Consider the following 22,431-nt stretch of genomic DNA (forward strand, 5'->3'; position numbering starts at 1 on the left):
TTTTACAACAGTTTCTATGATTTTTAACCTGGATGTACTTTTAAAAATAATTTGTGTACTCGAATTTCATTATTTTTATTTTATGAAGTTTGATTTCTTACCTGAAATTTTAAAGTCGAACGTGATTTTGTTAATACATTTTAAAGCTAAATAAGGATTTCAAGGAACAGAGACATGTTGAATTGTCTTGGGTTTAAATATATTTAAATATTCTGAGCACAAAAACGCTGAAAATGTTTATATAAAATACTCTAAACGTTTCTTAATATTCAATTAAATAAGTTAACCAAACAATTCTAAATGCTCCGTCTTGATGCTCCAATCCTGTCTTACATTTCAGAATTTAAGTTTCTTAACGTCACAATAATCGAAATGCGGCATTACTAAGGTTTACACTAGGGTATGTTTTAGTTGCTAGGGAAAAAAGTGTCTTAAGCGGCGTCGACTGCGAATGGAGGGATAGAATTTTTTATTGTTTCTGTAACTTGAAAATTCCAATTTAGATCATTATTGAAACAGAAATCACGGTATGTTTATTTTTTACAACAGATGAATAGGGGCTTGTTGTGTTGTTAAGTCGTGTAACATCTGGCAGATATCCGAAATGTGCACTGTTCTCGTAAATTTTCTATTATATTTACAGCATTATTTTTGAACGTAATAAAAATGTGTCTATATTCATTGAGATCGTTGTTCATTTTGTGTTTCACTATTTAATTCATAACTCAGGGTATTTAACTGTTGAATTGAAACTCATGTATACGTAATTTCCAACGCTCTCGATTTTTATGAATTGTTAACTTTATTTATATACGTATGTGTGTATGCTTTTTACTATATATGTGAAATAGAAATTCTTACGATCTTAACTCCACCAGCAAAAATAAAGTATTATTATTATTATTATTATTATTATTATTATTATTATTATTATATTAATACTTTGTTTTAACATTGTTAATTTGGAAACGATAATAGGTCTTAATATCACGTAACATATGTATCTTTTCATAATTATCGATTTGAATATTTTGTGAGCTATTCTAATGTACTACAAAAAACGAAATTAGGACCTATTTTATTCTGAATTATAATCAATGATTTACCTAATGCTATATCTCGCTCTAAATGCTGGTTGTTTGCTGATGATTTAAAATTATATAAAACAATAACCAATATTAATGACATTGCATGTTTACAAGAAGTTATAAATAATACCTTGGTGTAACAATAATCACATATAAAGTGATAATATATTCCGGGAAAAAAAAATTGATTTACAGTTCATAATATGATCTTAATGGCAAGAAACTGGAATGTGTTTCAAGAACAAGAGATTTAGATACCGTATAGTATTTGCAAATCCCTGGGATCTGTAATTCTGTTTGCTGATGATTTAAAAATATATAAAACAATAACCAATATTAATGGCATTGCAATGCATGTTTACAAGAAAATGTAAGTAATATCTTAGTGTAACAGTAATCACATATAAAATTATAATATATTCCAGGAAAAAAGAATTAATTTCCACTTAATAATATAATCTTAATGGCTATAAACTGGAATGTGCTTTAGGAACAAGAGATATAGATACCGTATAGTATTTGCAAATAATGTAATTTTCAAATCCCACATTACAATAATTTTTAATTCTGCTTACAAATCACTGGTATTTGAAATTCGAAATTATCCACGCAACGTTCTCTTATTATTTTACTTTTATAATCAGATTCGGAGCAAGTTGGAATATGTTACATTCATTTAGGATCCTCGTTGCAAGAACAATGTTCGTTCAATTGAATGATACAGAATAAATCCCTTAGGTTTATGTATTATAAAATATTCAATGTGCTTAGTCTATTTCAGTTGCCGACTAGAATATTTTATATCAGTTTTTAGGTTGCATACGCTCAAAGACATGAAAATCAGTTACTCGATATTTCTAATAAAACTATATTTTTATAGATTATAAGTTTAATTCGATATCTATGTGTCCTTAATTACGATTCGTTTAATCAGAATTAACATACCGATTGAAGCCGAGTTATCAAAATGAAATATTATACTAATCCTGAAAGGCAATTTAATTCTCTTAGATTCCAAACCTATCGTGATATATTTTCCACTTTTATGGCGACCTTGTGAGCCGTTAAAAGTGCTCTTAAAATTAGACTTTTCTTTTGGTATCGGCCTGGGGGGACGAAGTAAAATCGTAAGCTAAAGGTGTTAGTATGAGAACGAGGGGTAGGGGAGAATATGAAAAGAAATAGTCGAGGAGAGAGGGATATTTAAATGATACCATGCGGAAAGTGAAAAGAAGGGTTGGAAGTAAAGATGGCGAGAAAGGTGAAGAATGAAAGTAGGTCACGCCTCCTAGCTTAAACTTATTAAGACTTCCGAGGTTTCAAATAAAGCACGTTTTTATGTAACCGCCATTTTTATTTCGTGGCAATGGAAGCATGATTTATAAAAACGATCTAGTATTGAGAATTTGAGCTTGAGAGCTAATATGGCTCAGTCTGTGGTGAAACTGTGGTATTGCGAGAGCCTAAAGAGAATTGGATAGTGTAAATATAATTAAATCGCGTATTTTTTATTTGGTTGAAGGGTTCTACATTCCGGCAACCACAAGGCATTATTAATTTTCTGAGTAAGTGGCTTTATTGAGGGCTATCTAAAGCATGGGTTTGAAAATCAAAATAGTTTTATTTCTGTTCACCTATAAACTTTAAAATTTCGTTTCATCTCATCCTATCTCTTCTCATTACATCTCATTTGAATTCAACTCAGTTCAGCATGTTAACTTATCTCAATTCAACTCAAAACTCAACTCATGTCAACTCAACTCAACTCATGACAATTCAACTCATTTCAACTCAACTCTATACATGTTATCTTATCCAAATTCAACTCAACTTATGTCAACTGAACTCATGGTCTCAACAATACGCAAGTTAACTCAAAACTCAACTCAACTCAATTCAACTCTACGGATATTATCTCAATTCTACTCAAAACTTAATTCAACTCAACTCATCTGACCTCAATTCTACGCAAGTTATCTTATCTCAGTTCAGCTCTAAACTCAATTCAACTCATGTCAACTCAACTCAACTTTACACATGTTATATTATCTCAATTCAACTCAAAACTTAACTCAACTCATGTCAACTCAACTCAACTGAGCTCAACTCTACGCAAGCTATCTTATCTCAATTCGACTCAAAACTGAACTCAACTCAACTCTCAAGTCAATTCATGTCATCTTATCTCAGTTCAACTCAATTTATCTCATCTTCCATATCTCACATAATTATAGTCGTGTCAGCCGCTCTTGAAATTACCACATTTACCATAACCAGCTGACCACCCTACTTCATTATCTCCTGACTCAGTTGCCTCATGAGTGGCACCTTATTGGTGTCACTTATGAGGTTCAAACGTGTCATCGGACACTTTACTAAACAGCAAACCGTTCACACCTGTGGAGTAACTGTTAGCGCGTCTGACCGCGAAACTACGTGATCCGGGTTCGAATCCCGGTCGGGGCAAGTTATCTGGTTGAGGTTCTTTCCGGGGTTTCCATCCAAAATAATATGAGCAAATGCTGGGTAACTATCGGTGCTGGACCTCGGACTTTTCACCGACATTATTACCTTCATTTCATTCAGACGCTAAATAATCTGAGATATTAATACAGCTTCGTAAAATAACCCACTAAAAAGGCAACAATAAACCATATCCGAGATATACTACGAGTATACGCTCTCCCATGCAGACGACCAGTAACTTTTGGTTTCTGATATCGACAATGATTCAACAAGAGTACCGCAAGAAAATCTATACCAACTTCATCTTTTTAATATAGATTCATTTAGACCCATGGAATTTGAACTTATGTCGCTGCCATGGAAACGTGATGCTCAGATCAATAATAACTTATGATTTTTATGTGGCATATACGTAAGTCATTTTTTGTGTTCCAGCAGTATAAACAGTCTTTATCACTAGTGAAAGTCGCATTATCGTCCCAGTGCCGTAAAATATTAGCATGCCAACTTAGATGTCATGACTTCTATTATGACGGCATAATTTATGTCATAAAGTCAATCTGAGTCTTCATATACCATGATATCAAACTATCCGTCATTACAATTGGATTTATTTTTATTGTTTCATAATGTTGTCGTACAACAAGAAATAAACTACGAAACACATGCATAAAAAATGAAGCCGAATGCCAGCGACACGTGTACAGCCTATAATTCCATACTGTCTGTATACTATTTTCAATGCCACCACAGTATGGCTGCAGACAAATAAATAATATAGTAAGTAATGCTCACGAATTTCATTACATTGTCAGCAATGAGGAAAGTGGTTTCAATTAAGACGCCGATACTGCTGACTATTGTAAGTAGGAAACAACCATAAAGGTGACTCTTGATTTTCATTCCACATTTTGTCAAGTTTGATTGATCAATGATCATTGTTTATATCATTTGATATTTTTCGTGAACACTAATTTCTTCAGATATACGTTATCAGTGAGACATTTTTGCAATTTAAGTGGAACACTCCACACATAATTCGTATTTCCAAATTATACGTTTGTTTAACCACTGTTGTGATTTATACATATTAAGCATATAGTTGAATTGAAATCAGTATTTTGTTGTAGTAGCATTGATTATTATTATTATTATTATTATTATTATTATTATTATTATTATTATTATTATTATTATTATCACATTGCATAGTTTTAAGTTCATTAGATCATATTGTGCCTACATTCTATTTCTGGCAAGTTTGAAGTTTCATTGGTGTTATTGGTTAGATAATTAGTTTTCATAAACTTTCGTTGTAATTTTAGGATTTACTGGAGTCTGTATATATGTATAAACATTACTTTGGGCTGAACTGCTTGATTTTGCAATACTGATAATTAATAAAATAAATATGTGTTTTGTAAGTCAGTGTTACCTCGATCAGATTAATCCAATAAAGTGGGAATAAAATGTCTCTGCGTTTATTTAATGCGGTTTTGTATAAGAGGGGAGATATTATTTACTTACTCTTTTTATAAGGATATCACTGTAATCTATGATGTGGACATTAATGTTTATACATAATATAGGGGTTCTGTTTAAACTGCAAAAGCTTAATTTATATTAATATAATTATGACCAAATACCTTACTATAATAATACCGGACAGCTGTATACTAGCAGCATTGACATGAGTGCGAAATATCGCGGACTTGACATCTAGCGGAGCGGCGTGGAATTACGTCCACAAATACAAATATTAACATAGCAGAAATCGGACTATTGTTTAAAACGTGATGTACTAATGCGGAATAATATACGAGACACTTAAGAAATGTTGAATAGTGCTGTATTTAATGTAACATTATTTTATATCAAAGCTGCATATTATGAGAAATATTGCATTCTTCATATTATTTTCCGTAATTAATTGTTGAGTACTTTTTTCTTTGCTTTAGTGAGACAAAATTCATTCCGACATTATTTGAATGAATAATTTACAACAATGCTTTATATGCCCATTGCTGACAGCTGCAAAGATAAAAATGGTAGTAATCTGATGCTTGTAATAATTAATAAAGGCATTTGGACAACAATAAAACTTAATTTGCTGAAACCTTAAAATTTCCATTATATTTTAACTTCCATCCATTGATTAGGCCTAAATAAAAAGCTAATTTTTTTTGTTCTATCAACACAGAGACAAAGGCATTAGGCCTACTAAAGAATTTTGTTGACTCACGTTTTATGAACTTTCAGAAATGGAAAGTACGATTTGGAGCAATTTGTAATGCTGTAATTGTAGCAGTTATAAACAGCACATATTCACCCTGACATTTTAACACAGCACTAATTAATAAAACTACTAACTGGCCCAGCAATAATATAGGCTACATTGCAGTTGATTACAGCTTGTTTCGCGAGTATCTCCATACCGGCCGCCTAGGTAGCAGCACCAGCGTCGTTCGCGCACAGAACTGCTAGCTGTCCGGTATTATTATAGTAAGGTATTTGCTATGACTACACTAGAGATGATCATTTGTTTCTAGAAAATTCAGTACATGATTAAAATTATTTGATAAATAGAATTTAGTTAAATGAGGCAATGGTAGCTATCAAAATTGACTTGCTACACGTATCGGCTCAGATAAATGTTGTAGGAATAGCTACCCTACATGCGGGGACTACATGCTTTGTTATATGTGCGCCCTCTGTACCCGATTAGAGTACTTATTTATAAACGAGATGTGTTATCTTCACACAAAAATTCATTACTACAGATTTTAAATTATTAGCACAATATATCTTCGCAATTGGAATGAAATGTTACAGAACTGTAAACAATGCTTTTAGTAAATGTTTGACACATCAAGTAATCTGTAGACTACTAATAATATATCTGCAACCAAAAATGTTCTGATAATTTTCGATTTTCCAAAAATAATTGGTATTAATATGTACAATTAACTATCCTGAGACCAAAAATAGCATTTCTGAAATTTTTGTTTATGCAGTTTGCCTGTCTGGATGTTTCTTACCTTTCACGCGATAATGACAACCGATTTCTATAAAAATTAGAATATGAAGTTTTGTTCTAACTTAGACTTTAGGCTGTATATCATTCAAAATACTTAATTTAAAAGGGGGCTTATAAGGGGGTCTGAATGAAATAAATCGAAATATATGCTTATTATTGATTTTTATGAAAAATCATATATAACAAATGTTTCTTTAAAAATGGTTTTAAATAAGTTTTATTCTATGTAAAATTTTCATAGGACTGATATTTAGCGAGATACACGAGTTTTATAATAACAATGTGTTTATCAATGCCATCTCAACCTAATAGGTATGTTGTTGTTTGGTCAATTGTTCGGAGACAGGTCTGAGCCTCACAAGTGATACCAACAAGACATCACATATAAGGCAACTAGGCCAAGAATAATGGGGTAGGGTGACCAGTTCCTTTCCCTCTCCATTGCATTCTTACTTACTCACTGGCTTTTAAGGAACCCGGAGGTTCATTGCCGCCCTCACATAAGCCCACCATTGGTCCCTATCCTGAGCAAAATTAATCCAGTCTCTATCATCATATCCCACCTCCCTTAAATCCATTTTAATATTATCTTCCCATCTACGTCTCTGCCTCCCTAAAGGTCTTTTTCCCTCCGGCCTCCCAACTAACACTCTATATGCATTTCTGGATTCACCCATACCTGCTACATGCCCTGCCCATCTCAAACGTCTGGATTTAATGTTCCTAATTATGTCAGGTGAAGAATACAATGCGTGCAGTTCTGTGTTGTGTAACTTTCTCCATTCTCCTGTAACTTCATCCCTCTTAGCCCTAAATATTTTCCTAAGCACCTTATTCTCAAACACCCTTAATCTCTGTTCCTCTCTCAGAGTGAGAGTCCAAGTTTCACAACCATACAGAACAACCGGTAATATAACTGTTTTATAAATTCTAACTTTCAGATTTTTGGACAGCAGACTGGATGATAAAGTTTCTGAACCGAATAATAACAGGTATTTCCCATATTTATTCTGTGTTTAATTTGCTCTCGAGTATCATTTATATTTGTTACTGTTGCTCCCAGATATTTGAACTTCTCCACCTCTTCAAAAGATAAATTTCCAATTTTTATATTTCTATTTCGTACAATATTCTGGTCACGAGACATAATCATATACTTTGTCTTTTCGGGATTTACTTCCAAACCTATCTCTTTACTTGCTTCCAGTAAAATTCCCGTGTTTTCCGTAATCGTTTGTGGATTTTCTCCTAACATATTCACGTCATCCGCATAGACAAGCAGCCGATGTAACCCGTTCAATTCCAAACCGTCTCTGTTATCCTGGACTTTCCTAATGGCATACTCTAGAGCAAAGTTAAAAAGTAAAGGTGATAGTGCATCTCCTTGCTTTAGCCCACAGTGAATTGGAAACGCATCTGACAGAAACTGACCTATACGAACTCTGCTGTACGTTTCACTGAGACACATTTTAATTAATCGAACTAGCTTCTTGGGAATATCAAATTCAATAAGAATATCATATAAAACTTCTCTCTTAACCGAGTCATATGCCTTTTCGAAATCTATGAATAACTGATGCACTGTACCCTTATACTTCCATTTTTTCTCCATTATCTGTCGAATACAAAATATCTGGTCAATTTTTGATCTATTACGCCTAAAACCACATTGATGATCCACAATAATTTCATCTACATATGAAGTTAATCTGCTCAAAAGAATATTGGACAAAATTTTGTACGACGTCAACAAAAGTGATATTCCTCGAAAGTTACTACAGTTAGTCTTGTCCCCCTTCTTAAAGATAGGTACGATAATGGATTCCTTCCATTGTTCTGGTACAATTTCCTTTTCCCAAATAGCAAGTACAAGCTTATAAATTTCGTTAGATAATGCGCTTCCACTCTCTTGTATTAATTCTGCTGTAATTTGATCGATACCTGGAGACTTATAATTTTTCAGATGTTCTATCTCAATTTCGACTTCAGAAAGTGTGGGTTCGGGTATAAATGGCTCAGCAGTTTGTATTTCAATTTCGTCCCGATCATTTCTATTTGGCCTATGTATATTTAGTAGTTGTCCAAAATAGTTTTTCCATCTGTTCAGGATTGAATGAGCGTCTGCAAGCATTGCATACGTCACCAATTAGCTACATATTATTCTAATTAGACTTCAGATGCATACAAACAATTTATTGTTCTTCCTCTGACACATATCGTCAAGTGAGATGTACTGCCAGGTAATAGATGTACATATCAGGCAGAACTTCAATCAGAGGTACCTAATATGTATGCTATAATGGAATGAAAACAAATGACAATGTCTATTTAATACTGCCTTGCATAACAATAAGAATATATTCATTTAACACTATTTTTATTCGGATATAATTGTTTTCAATGATAGGAATATACAAAATGTTTTTGTCCACAGAACATAATAGTATTTTTAAGAGTTTTGTCATAAAGATGAGTATCTTTACTGGACCAAAATACAGCACTTATTGAGTAAAAATTAGTATTTTACCGTTGAGCTCACAAAGTGTCAAGAAATGGCGTTCCTGTGCTCATAATTTACCCATATTCATTTTTTTTGTTTCTTAAAATAATATTTATGTACCACATTCATTTGCATTTTTTATTTCCATAAACTATGATGCACAACCAAGCAAGTTGGCTCAGATAGTAGAGTTTGAGACTCGCATTCGGGAGGTCACGGGTTCAAACTCTGTGGCCGACCAATCTGACCGGGGTTCTTCATGGTTTCCCTTAGTCATAAAGCAATTGCCAGATTCGAAATTTACATGCCATGATTCATCACCGTCTCAATTACCAATACGATAAACATTAATCAAAATCTATAATCAGTTACATGAACACACAATAGAGACAGGAACTCAACAAGAGTAAAAACGGCCTACTGATATATCCCACATTCTAGCACGCGACATGACCACTGATGTTAAAGCGTGTATAAATAAATTTAACAAAGAAAAAAAAGATGCACAGTGAGATCAACATAAAAAAATTATCTTCGTACACAATCCACTCTATATTGACATTAATATTGCATGATTTATTAAGGTTGCATTCAAGACTAATTTAGAAACATGTTAAACGGATTATCCTTGCACCAATAAAGGATATTCTCTAAACCAAATTATCCTATTTAAATTATTTGCATATAATAACAATTAAGAAACATATTAAAGGCATTATCCTTGCACCAAATGAGTGTACTCTGAACCAAAATGATAGTATTTTAATTATTTAAATAGAATTTCAGTTAAGTAACGTATTAAACAATTTATCCTTCTATCAAACACGTTTGTTCCCTGGACCAAATGTCCTATTTTAATTATGTAATTGCTTTATATACAGGGACATCATTTTATTTTTACTAGCATTTTTAATATTAACCTGGCTATTCCTTTGGATTAACGATTGAGAAATGGAAACACCGTTTGTTATCCCCTTCCACGTCTGGACTTCGATGGTACTGGTGTAAAATACAAACAAATCACTTTACTGGGTATAGGAGGGAAGAAAAGTAGTTCATGCATTTACGTAAACTAGGAAATATAGCAATTTTGAGTTTGACAATTTTCATTTGGTTTTTGTTTAATCAAAATACAGTACAGTATTAACAATAAGTGTTTTTACTCACGTACTGAGTTACCCATGCGAACGTATTCATTATGCAGCGTATGTTATACTGTCTACAGCACATTAGTGTACAATTTACAGAATGAAGTTAAATTGAAAAACAATCATAATGTAGATATTTAAACACATTGTTGAAAAGTTAAATTGAAAAATAATCATAATGTAGATATTAAACACATTCATTCATTTCGATACAGGCTTCAGTTCTTTTGTGCATATTATGACACTATAGACTACTGCATCTAATTCCAATTACCAGTTTCGTCCTTCGTACTATTATATTTCTGTACCTACTCTATAGAAGAGTACCTTACGTACTATAAATTCAACCTTCATTTCTACCCGACCGGCACAGATAAAATTACTCAGACATGCTATCTACTGTCCGTCCAAGTGGTTATGTCGCAGGATCGTAGAAAGGGGGGAAATGACGTGACAGTTAATTACTTAACGAAGCCCTTTTATTTCAGTTGTTTTAAACAGTTGTATAATATTACGTAGACGTCCAATTCCTAACAGAAATTAATGTTTTCAGGAAAGAGCTAAGAAAGACCAGCCACTAGCCCTTACGGAGGGGCGAGCAGAAGCAGGTGGGGGAAATAGGGATGCGACATAGGCAAACGGGCGACAGTACCTGTGCGAAAATATGATTCAATATTGAAAGATCTTTCGTCACTGGAAAACGCGAACATATTTCTGGAACGAACTATACTCACTCAGTACTGTTTACTATATGCGTCCTTGGTTCTGTGTGGAGGACAGTTGGAACTCCATTAGTAGAAGGAATGGGAGTGAAGTACATTAAAAAATCAGGTGAATAAAATTTGAAGTAAAAATAAAATGATGACCCTGTATATTTCTAATAATTGCAGCTAAGTGAACGGGTATGGCTAGTAAATTAATTTATTAATTCACTCGTAATGTCTATGTCATTGTGCCAAAAGATATTGTACGTAAGTAGTACAAACTATTCTTTAGCGCAGTCAGTCGTTTCGAAAACGTCTCACTCGTACACAGAAGTATCACTTTTTGTCCTAGTTACGTAAGTAACTATTGTGCTCAGGTTTACCTGTGGAAGAACTGTGTACATCCCTGTAATTTTTGTTCCGACTTCGTCTCGTCTGATCCGCGGGCACGTGCAGTCTCTCACTCAATACTCGCAACTCATTTTCTAGAGGAATACTGAAAATGCACGCTTGATGATTACAAGACCATTTCGTTTGAAAGAAAGCTTTTAACGCTTCGCTGCGGAAGAGATTTTTAAATCGATTCTAATATAGTTGAACGTGTATTTCGTAACGCTGGTTTTCTTTCAGCATTAAAGAAATGCATCCCAATTCCTTATTGTAGAAGGACAATTCACCTCGTTCAGGCGACTATTCAGTCAGATTTTTATGCTGTAGATCCGAATTCGAATCACGCCAAGACCAAGTGGAGTTTTAGGTGAGCAAAGACAATATCGTTATTCGTTGTGGGTTTCTCGTTCTTTGTCATTTTTCGATTTCTTTTTTATTATCTGTCATCATTCATATCACAGGAGCAGAGCGCAACGGGAAATTATTGCACAGCACAAAAAGCACACAAAAACCTGGTGCTGGAATTGTAGTATCGACCAAATTCAATGGCAGCGATTCTTAAAGGGAATGGGTGGTGATTAGGAGTAAAAAAATCAAATTTTTTATTTTTTTGTTTAAAAGAAAACTACAAAACTTGCTCTTTAAAACAATACATATATGTGTTGTGGGAATATCTGTTCACATAAGAAATTTATTTATGTGTGTATTTATTTATTTATTTATTTACTTATTTTGCTAATAATTGTAACATAAAATATAATATAAACAGAAAAACTTTAGCTCACCCCTGGAAGAGTAGAACTCGTGCTCAGGGGCGCATTTCAGAATTAAAATTAAGAAGTAGGCCTATATAATACAATTTATATATATATAATTTATAATACAATTTAAATGTAATACAATTTAAAGTATATCATACAATTTAAATGGTCTTTTAAATATAGCAGTGCATGTAATTCATGCATCCTCTTTTTTACCAATTCATTTTCCCTAAGTCAGCATTATTCACACTTAAGTGTATACAGGATGTTTTCGAGGTGGTGTTACAAACTTTTAGGAATGATGGCCAATGGCATATGTATCAATTTGAGATAAGGAACCCTGGTCCGGAAATGACTGGTTCGAAAGTTACAAGCAAAAATAGTTGTGTGGAAATGGAATTGTAATTTGGCACCAAGTGCCCTCCTTCCCTTAACCTTTGGAACAGTCATGGAAAAATGGTATGGGCCGGATATCTCCTACGTGGGTACGTGGCCCGATACACTCTGTGAGCTTGTCTACTGTTTCCATTGGCTCATCCGCATTCGAAAATCAGGTCTGCTTATTCCGCTCTCGTGTACTCCTCCATTTCACTAGGACTGATCGACTGGACACTGCAACTTGTACACATACACTGCTGTCTACAGACGTGTATATCAGAACCGACCATGTCCGTTACACATTACGCTATCTACATTGCTTTAGTGTAGTTTCCTGTCCCCATCCCTCAGACAGCGCACTGAATGGAATACTGTAAGTAGACAACGTAAAAAAAACGTCAGATGGATACAGTCTGTGTGAGATGTACAGATAAATACACATAAATAAGGTGTACAGAGGAGTAAAATTATTTCATTTCCACACAAATATTTTTGCTTGTTACTTTCGACTCGGTTATTTCCGGACCATGGTTCCTTATCTCAAATTGATACATCTGCCCTTCCCCATCATCCCTGAAAGTTTGTAACACCATCTCGGAAACACCCTGTATTTCTGAATCAATGTGCATGGAATTTTTACTGTGTTTTCTGTAGCGTATGTTCTACAACATAGACCTACGGGTGTATGAATATCACACACACAATATGGTAAAAGAAATATACAGTATGGAAGTGAAATAACCTTAAAAATTGAAAGGAACGATAGAGTACACTTAATTAAAGGGATAGAAAACCTGTATTATGTTTAGTGATTAAATGTACGGTTAATTAGAAAATTAAGTTGGAAGTTTTAACAGTGTGGCAACATCGCCGTTAACATACTCTTCTTTATTCTCGTAATACAGATGTAAGAGGTGAAGGAACTCAGGTCTGTCTCTGTACGCGAACATCTTTCTCACTCGCTACGACGCTACGTTGCAATCTGCTCGCATTGTTCAGTGGCTTGAAATTAGTGGTTTTTAAATTAAATTTACACGAAAACCGTCCGAGGTATTGAAATACGCCATTGGGATAAATCATTCTCTATTAGATTTTCTATCGAAATGGACAAAAACCACGATCCTACTCGAAATAGTTACCGAATAAGAGGGTGTTAAAACATTTGGGGGGGGGAATTTTTTTTTCTGACGAAACTATGAACATTCCACCAATATGGTATTACACTTTTTTGTTACTACAACATGATCTATTCGCGCTGAGAATCTGCAAGTTATTTCACTTCCATCCTGTATACGCATTGAAAAAAATGGAAATTGTAATCAAAATTATACATACATACATATATATATATATATATATATATATATGTGTGTGTGTATATTGTTTTAGTAAGAGTGAAACGTTTAACTAAATATCGGTTTAGAATTTACAATAAACATTACTTACCAATTTAAAATAGAATACAGGGGAAATGAGTACAGATTGTAGCATCTAACGCTGTGCAATAACGGCTAGCATGTTTGACCGTGAAACGAGCGGACCCGGGTTCAAATCCTGTTTGGGACAAGTTAATTGGTTGGCGTTTTCTGGGAGTTTCCCTCTACTAATTGAAGCAGAATTGCTGGGTAAGTTTGGGCGTTGGACCTCGGACTCATTTCGTCGTCATTAATTCACATATCATCATCATCATCATCATCATCCATAACATAGTCCGGGTTAAGTTCACGGTGCGGCGTGATGTTCTTGTACAAGAGCGCGGCCGTTCGGCTATCCACTCATTGAAAGAACAGGCATGGTAAACACATTAAACCTCAAGCTGCAGTGTAAGCATTCGGTTCCTTACTCCTTACAAGAGGTGGAAGAGGAAATTTTAGCAAGTAATGTGCATTTAAACTTTGAGGTAAATTTAGCATAGTGGGAAAAGTGGTTATCAGTTAGGATCTTTTCTTTGCACTTGGATAAAAATCTAATTAGTTGTCTTTTATACCAATGGATTTAGAATGTATAACCATGACAGTTTTTATTCCATTCTGAACACTAATGGTGCTGTTCATAGACATTTCGCAGCACGCGCTACGAGCGAACTAAGCTAGCCTCGGCTATCCACTGGTTACTGGTACAGAATTCAAATCATATCCTATCGCTAACATTGTTTATGAATACGAAAAACGCTGATCATCCACCGAAAGCCCGCGCTAAAAATGTCTATGAATACGGCCCTAAAAGCCTAGAAATATTGAACTAAACTTCTGTACTGAAATGCTTTAACCGTACAGATATCAATACTCGGTCCTCTTAAATTTTGGTGTTCGAGAGACCCCCTTTCACACGATGTGCACTTTGCCGGACCACTTAACACATTAACTTTAAACATCTATTTAGTACAAGGTAAAGAAATATTTTCATGTACAGTAAAATTGTACACTTCAGTCAATAATATAATCAAATGTTTAGTTTACAAACTTTGCAATAATTAGCTTTGTTAATAATAAAGAAGTTATAATTGAGACGTTCCCAGTAATAACAACTTAACGTACGTTACGTCGTTTTTCGTTTCTAGCATATAAAAAGAATTCTTAAAAATACATCTCACATCTTCCTCCTTTCAAAATATTATTTTCCTCCTACAATCACTCCGTCCTCTAGAAACAATAAAGTTGACTGTCCTTCTGCGCAATGCTGTTATACCAGTTCTGAAATATTTGATGCTTTGTATTTCAAAGATTTTGTAGTTAAGTTCTTGTTCCAGAGAACGCGGAAATTAGTTACAATAGTTTTTTTGAAAATTAAGATACATTCACTGGTGGAAGCGGCTCGTATTTTTTATTATATTATTGTTCGTAATGAAATAAGAAATCAAACTTTAGTTTGAAAGTCCACTTGCGGACCTCTGATAATAAGTTCGCGAACCGCCAGAGGTCCGCGGACCACAGTTTAATAATTACTATTCCATGGGACAAATATGGAGCAGTGATTCCCGGATGTGGGGCAAACATTTGAGCCAGACTGAAGACTTGTCCGTACTTTCTCCAGTTCTTTGATTTTCCGTGGGTTATCGTATCATGGGTTGAACCGCATAATCCATATCATTTCGAAGTCTGAAATTGTTTATGCAAAATGTTTATTTATTTCACATGCTTCACCAATTCTGTCATTCCTATTTATTTTACATTTGTATAAAATAAAACTCACAGATTGCGTTCGACTTCTCTTTGTAATGGTGTTATGTCTGCTGTGTATATAACAAGCGATAATCAATAGTAATCTCACTAGAGATTTTGATTTATCTAGAGAAAATCAAAACTCGAGTGGGATTTAATTGACTATTACACGATTAGAAGTAACGAAGTACTCTAATACAATAAAATATTAATTGATTTACGAAAATACTGAACTGTCTTCACACGTTCCATTCTTCTCCATATCCACATTTCAAATCCTTCTATTCGCTTCTCTTCACTTCGTTGTAATGTCCATGTTTCTGCCCCATACAATGTCACACTCCACACAAAGCTCTTCACTAGTTTCTTCCTTAGTTATTTCTCTAGAGGTCCGCAGAAGATGCCCCTTTTTCTATTAAAACGTGCCTTGGCCATACTATCCTCCTTTTGACTTCCTAGCAGCAGCTCATGTTACTGATTATAGTATACCCCAGTATACTAGTATACCCCAGTATACTAGTAGAGCGAGTTCAGCTTCATAATGAACTCGCTCTACTGCCTCATTTATAATTCTCAAGCTTATCTTTATTTATTTTTTTTTCTATGACCAATGTTTTAGTCTTATTTGCATTTATCATCCCATACTGCTCACAGGTGTCATTTAGCTCCAGTAGCATATCCCTTTGTATCATCTCCTCTTCTGTTAATAACGCCATATCATCAGCAAATCTTATGCACTTTATTATTCTCCTACTATTACCCTTTCCATGTTCTGAAAACAGTTCTTCACTAAATCCTTCAAGGATTTGTTGAATAGGATAGGTGATAAACAGGCAGTACTTTTCGTTCCAAAATGTACAGCGGATCGAGTAGATTCTTCTGGTAGCTACATCTATTAGGTCACGTGGATGCGTAACAAGGTCGAATTGCAAGTAGGTATGCATGGGGTCATTAAATAATAATGGTGTAATGTATTATAAATATGCGCCTGTAACGTCATATGCTGTAGAAAGAACATTCTCTTAGTTTAAAAAAAAAATTAAGGGATGTTCGTAAAATATATGCATTTCATAACCTCAGAATATATGTTTTCGTTCATTGCAACGGGATAGCTTTTGATAAATGAATTATTTGTATATATTGTATAAAATATAAATATTGATAATTTGTATATTGATTTTTGTTATTATTATTATTGTTAGTATTATTATTATTGTTATTATTATTATTATAATTATAATTATAATTATAATTATTATTATTATTATTATTATTATTATTATTATTATGTCCCTGTACGTCATGTGACGTAGGAAGAACATTTTCTTAGCTTAAATAAATTTTTACTGGCAGTTATAGTAAAAGATATGAATTTCATAACCTGAGAATAGGTATGTTTTTGTTCACCGTAACGGAGTTGATTTCGTTAAATGAATTAATTGAATATATTATATATAGAGTATTTATTGTTAATGTGTGTCATGTTTACTATTATATTCTATAATATACAGGGTGGAAGGTAACTTTTTGCAATCCTTCTGGGATATGATATCTCGAATTATTTACAAACAAGAAAGTCTAATAATATTTTGTTCGCAGAAGGACGGTTTTCGAAAAAAAAAAAATCGTATTTTGTAACGTGAAATTATGATTAAGTTTTTCTTGAAACTGCTCAAAATTAGATTTTTTTATCTCATGTAGGATGATAGAGTAGGCTATGTATGACCATGTTACAATAGTATTTGTGTGGAAAATAACACAGGTTTCGAATTAATCGCGTTAATAGTCGTGTACACATTGCATGGGAACAGGACGGTGACACGCTGGCAACACTGTTTGTTACGTACGCGAACCATGTGGCCGGGCTAGATGTACGGAGCGGACGATGCGCTTACATTCACTTCGTCATTAGTTGCAGGTTACGCGCAGTTCGAAGCAGTTGAAACACAACGAGATGCCACAGTTTTATAATTGTGAGTATCTGGACATGTTATTAATTTATGGCGAAACTGGTTGCAATGCCGCTGCAGCTGCTCGCTTATACCGTGACAGATAATTGGATCAGGAGTGTGAAAGTTGTAGACACGCAACTGGTGAACATTTTGAACAATACGTTTAAAAGACACTGTAGAGAATGGTATACAAAATTTAACAGTGTACCCCACATTTATGTGTATCATTTTCATTTAGTTTCAAGGTTGTTTATTTCTTCCAAAAGTTGTATTGTAATTGAGTTGGAGTGACATCAATTTTGTGATCCTCAATGTAAAATCATACTGTATTTAAATGATTAATTTCGTTTTCTTGCATAATTTTTCATTCTACTCTATTATTGATGAAATTACCTTAAAATGTAACGGAAACTACTTGCTTGCTCGTACTAAATTTAGTGCTGAGACGATACAATAACGAACGTTTCATCATAGATAACGAATAACATAGTTCATGTAATTAACATGTTACGATTCCATAAATTTTGATTTGACTGCATTCTCAACAAATATTTTTGTATACAAAATGGTATGAGTGTACATCCTCTCAAAACCCCTGCCAAGTAGATGATTGGAGCGGCATTCAGTATGCTGGAATGCAATGATCTCGCGAAGTAAACACTGCTACTGTCAACAACGCTGCAACATTCGCTTTCTCGAAATATTACAAAAACTATAGGTCGTATGAAAAAATATTATTTGACAAAACGTTCCCAAATGACATGATCTGTTATGTGTGTGAAGGATTGTAAAAGGTTACCTTCCATCCTGTATATTGTATACTATTATATACAATATATTTGTATACTCTTATACTATACTATTAAATACAATATATATATATATATATATATATATATGTATTATTATATTTTTCCCGTTAAACATATTTTAGAAACTAAACTTACTACCGTAGAAACGGCGCGAGATTTCGCGGTAACTGTGTTAGGCGTATAACAGTAAATGCCGCTGAACTGCAGTGCGAGGAAAGCTATATGTTAGGAGAACGATGTACTATTTTTATACATTCCTGAGGTAGAGTTTTATTCATTTTAAATTTGGTACAGTCCTTACATATTTTATTACATTAATCTAGGAGAACCAAATAACAATCATTGAGTACTTAACATTGAATGCAATTTAATCTAGACTATGGAGGCAATCTGTCGTCAGCGTGATGCTAACTTATATTCATAATGGGACTGTTATTGGATTAACGTACGCACCAACAAATCACACACACGTCAGATCTGTGAGCCATTAGCACAGCTTCCTCCCTAGACTACCTGCTCTGTATTCCCTTACAATACACACATGATTGAATGCTTCTGATTTAACAGTGCACTGCATTTACGCGCAGGGAATAATTTGATCTCGCGTTGAAATCCATCTCGCTGGTCCATAGGCGCAGTGGACAATAGTTTGACATTTGAATGGAAACTACTCAAAGCTGTCGACAATGAATTTTGTCTCTGCTGCTGGATTATGTCTGTTTATTTCAGCCTGAAGAGTTTCCGTCTGTGAGGCTTGGATAAACCTTGGCTAAGTAATTCAAGTCTCTAGTGGACAGCTTAGGATGTTGTAGTGCTGTGTAACATTTGCTAACACTTCTCTCTCTCTCTCTCTTTCCCCTACGTTCCGCCTCTCTTTATCTTCCTCTCTCGCTACCCTCCGTACCGGCCCCATCAGACACATCTGTTGGCCGCCCACAGCATCACCCTGGAGCATGCCGGGATGTGATACTGCCACGGAAAATCGGCTTACGACGGCTCGTACGAACAGCTCCTCCCACCCCTAAGTGTGAGCAGGAACACTGGCCCTGCACTACCCCGTGGGATGCAGTGTTTGTTTAGAAAAAGTAAACAAATAGAGAATTACTACTCTGTAATTAAGATATCAAAAACTACTGCCACGGTTTAGACTTAATTCTGGAATACCGCAATCCACATGCAAACTTGTAGCACATTTTCAAATCCTGACATAAGCTTGATTCCGAGTTACAGACTTGCTGTATGGTTACACTATGCATATCAGATCTTACCACGCTATTTTGTAGACAAATCTTGCTAGCATCTGTCATCTGTATACACGGTGGAAGAAAACGTACTGTATTACATTCATTCTTATTTCCAAAGAGTAGAGATGTTATTATCTTAAGTAAACAATACGACCACTGTATAAACACTTCTAATACAGTGTTAAATCAAACGAAAGGATGGTCCAGAGTAAACAAACTAGCACTCAGTGGCACCAACGCACATTGTGCAATTTTTTCAATCTAGCTGGACAAAATTCATTTTTCGACTTATTGATTTCATTATATATTTTTATGTATACAGAGTGTTGAAAAAACTATGCAATGTTTTAGGAGGTGATAGTATGCGTCAAAACAAGAAAATTATATCTAATAAACATGGATCCTACAACACATATTTTCTGAGATCTGAACACTTGTTCATAGGAGGTGCTCAATGTGACGTCCATTTATGGCAATGCATTTCTCTGCCCTACAATAAAGCAGATTACCAGATAATCATACCGTAGTTGACACCCCTGGCGTGGAATAATGATACGTCGCAAGGAATACTGAAAACAAAAAGTCTGGTTGCGGGTATGAGCGGGGGTTGAGCAGAGATGGTGTTGTGAATTTTCGTAATCAGATGTGTGGGCCGATGAAAATCCCCATGCAGTTGAAGAAACAAGGCATCAGCATCTACTCTCAAGTAACGTATGGGCAGGCGTTCTTGGTGATAGCTTAATAGGGCCATACGTGCTACCACAGAGATTAACTGGGGCTCGTTATCAGGACTTTCTTATTAACGTATTACCGCTGGATTGTTCGGGGAAGCCCTACACCTTGGCCAGCTCGTCCTCCAAACCTAAATCCCCTCTAGATTTTTGGTTATGGGGACACATGAAGAAATTGGTCTACACCACTCCATTCAACAATGTGCAGACACTACAGGATCGCGTCTTCAAAGCATGTCAGCACATACAAGAACAACCCGGTCAGTTTCAAAGAGTGCGTGATTTCTTACGCCGAAGGGCAGAGGAATGCATTGCCATGAATGGACATCACATTGAACACCTCCTATAATGAAGTGTTCAGATCTCAGAAAGTATGAGTTGCAGGACCCATGTTTATTAGACATTTTTTTCTTGTTTTAATGCATACTAGCACCTCCTAAAATATTGGATACTTTTTTAATAGCCTGTGTATGTCCCTGAATGTACGAGGCATCTTAGAAGACTCTGCGCGATATTTCTCGCGGCTACTTATTTGTTTTAGAGTAGCATAAACATTGCTATCTGAAGAGTGTTGAATCCACACTCCTCAGTCGCAATAGAGAGCATTAAGGGCTAGTAAATTGTGTTTTATTTTCTTCTTTCACATGGAATTTGTAAATCCAAATATGTGCCACATCATAATGTGTAATTTAGCTAGATTACTAAATTAAAGCCCCCAATACGTCTTTCATTTGGTATGAAGACATTTATATATTTTTCCTCAAACTCTGATTTGAACTTGAATTATAAAATAGGAGCTGCTGTATGCTGTCAAAACAGTTTTATATTTATATTCCGACATCATTACTTGTATGAAATATTGTTTGCTTGGTTGCGTATATCTGGGAACCTAACCGATATTAATTACTTTCAGTGGCTTGACGACTATAGCCCGCCGGCAGCTTTTTGGAGCTTGGTGCCACAGTAGTGCTAAATCGATGGAATGAACTTTTAAATAATGTTATAGAACCATTACAACTAAAAGATATTCCCAGCGATATTAAAAATAGAATTAAGACAGTTATCAGAGATTTTTCATCGAAAATTCTGTCCCTCTTGTTAATGGGCCATAGTTAGAAAAGATTCTTGGAATATATGTTGACTGCCTAATTGATTCCTTCAATTTTCCGGAAGAAATACTATGCAATCCTTCAGATTGTGTACCTGGGGATACGATACCCCGACCAAGTAGGGGTCATCAAAGAAAACTGTTCAGTGAAACAGCATTAGCTACGAGATTTTGTATATATCCATTAAAGTTCTCTTCCAGAAAGAAACATCACAATTAATCAGAGAAGAGACAGATAAAGGTCAACAGCAAATCAATGTTCTGGAACCTACCAAGATGCTTACCCTAACAGAGAATAAACGTCTAAGAAATAGTATATTTTGGGTATACCGCCCAAAGATTTCAATAAGGACCCAGCGACGAAAGACACTAACATTTCAAAGGAAACTTACAGTTGCAATCTCTTCACACTTCACGCCTGGATTCGTTGTTTCGAATATTTCTACACGTCACCTATAGATTAGAGATAAAAAATGCCAGATCAGGGGTGAAACCAACACATCCAAGTGTGAATCCAGGAAGAAAATAATTAGAGAAAAATTCCATGAATTCAAACAGGATAAAGTACATATTTTATATCAAATTTTTCATATATTCAATTCTATTCATAGGTACTAATTTGGTCTAATTCTACCCATATAAAGAGGTAGTTTTTCTTACATAAACGTACTCAGAGTGTTTGCACACAAATCGAACATGCTACCTCAAGTTCTGCATAAAGTTTCATGAAAGTATTTTAGATAGAAATGTTATTAATTTTATTTAAATTCACCCCCTATAAAGAGGTAGTTCCCCTTACAAAAAAGTAATCAAAGTTTGTACACAAATCAAATATGGTAGCTTAAAGTTCTGCATAATAAGTTTAATGCAAATAAGTTAGATAGAAAAAAGGAATTAATTTTGTGTAATTCATCCTCTTCCCGTTACACAAACGTAACCAGAGTTTAGACA

Source organism: Periplaneta americana, chromosome 1 (assembly GCF_040183065.1).
Source record: "Periplaneta americana isolate PAMFEO1 chromosome 1, P.americana_PAMFEO1_priV1, whole genome shotgun sequence".
Classification (NCBI taxonomy): Eukaryota; Metazoa; Arthropoda; class Insecta; order Blattodea; family Blattidae; genus Periplaneta; species Periplaneta americana.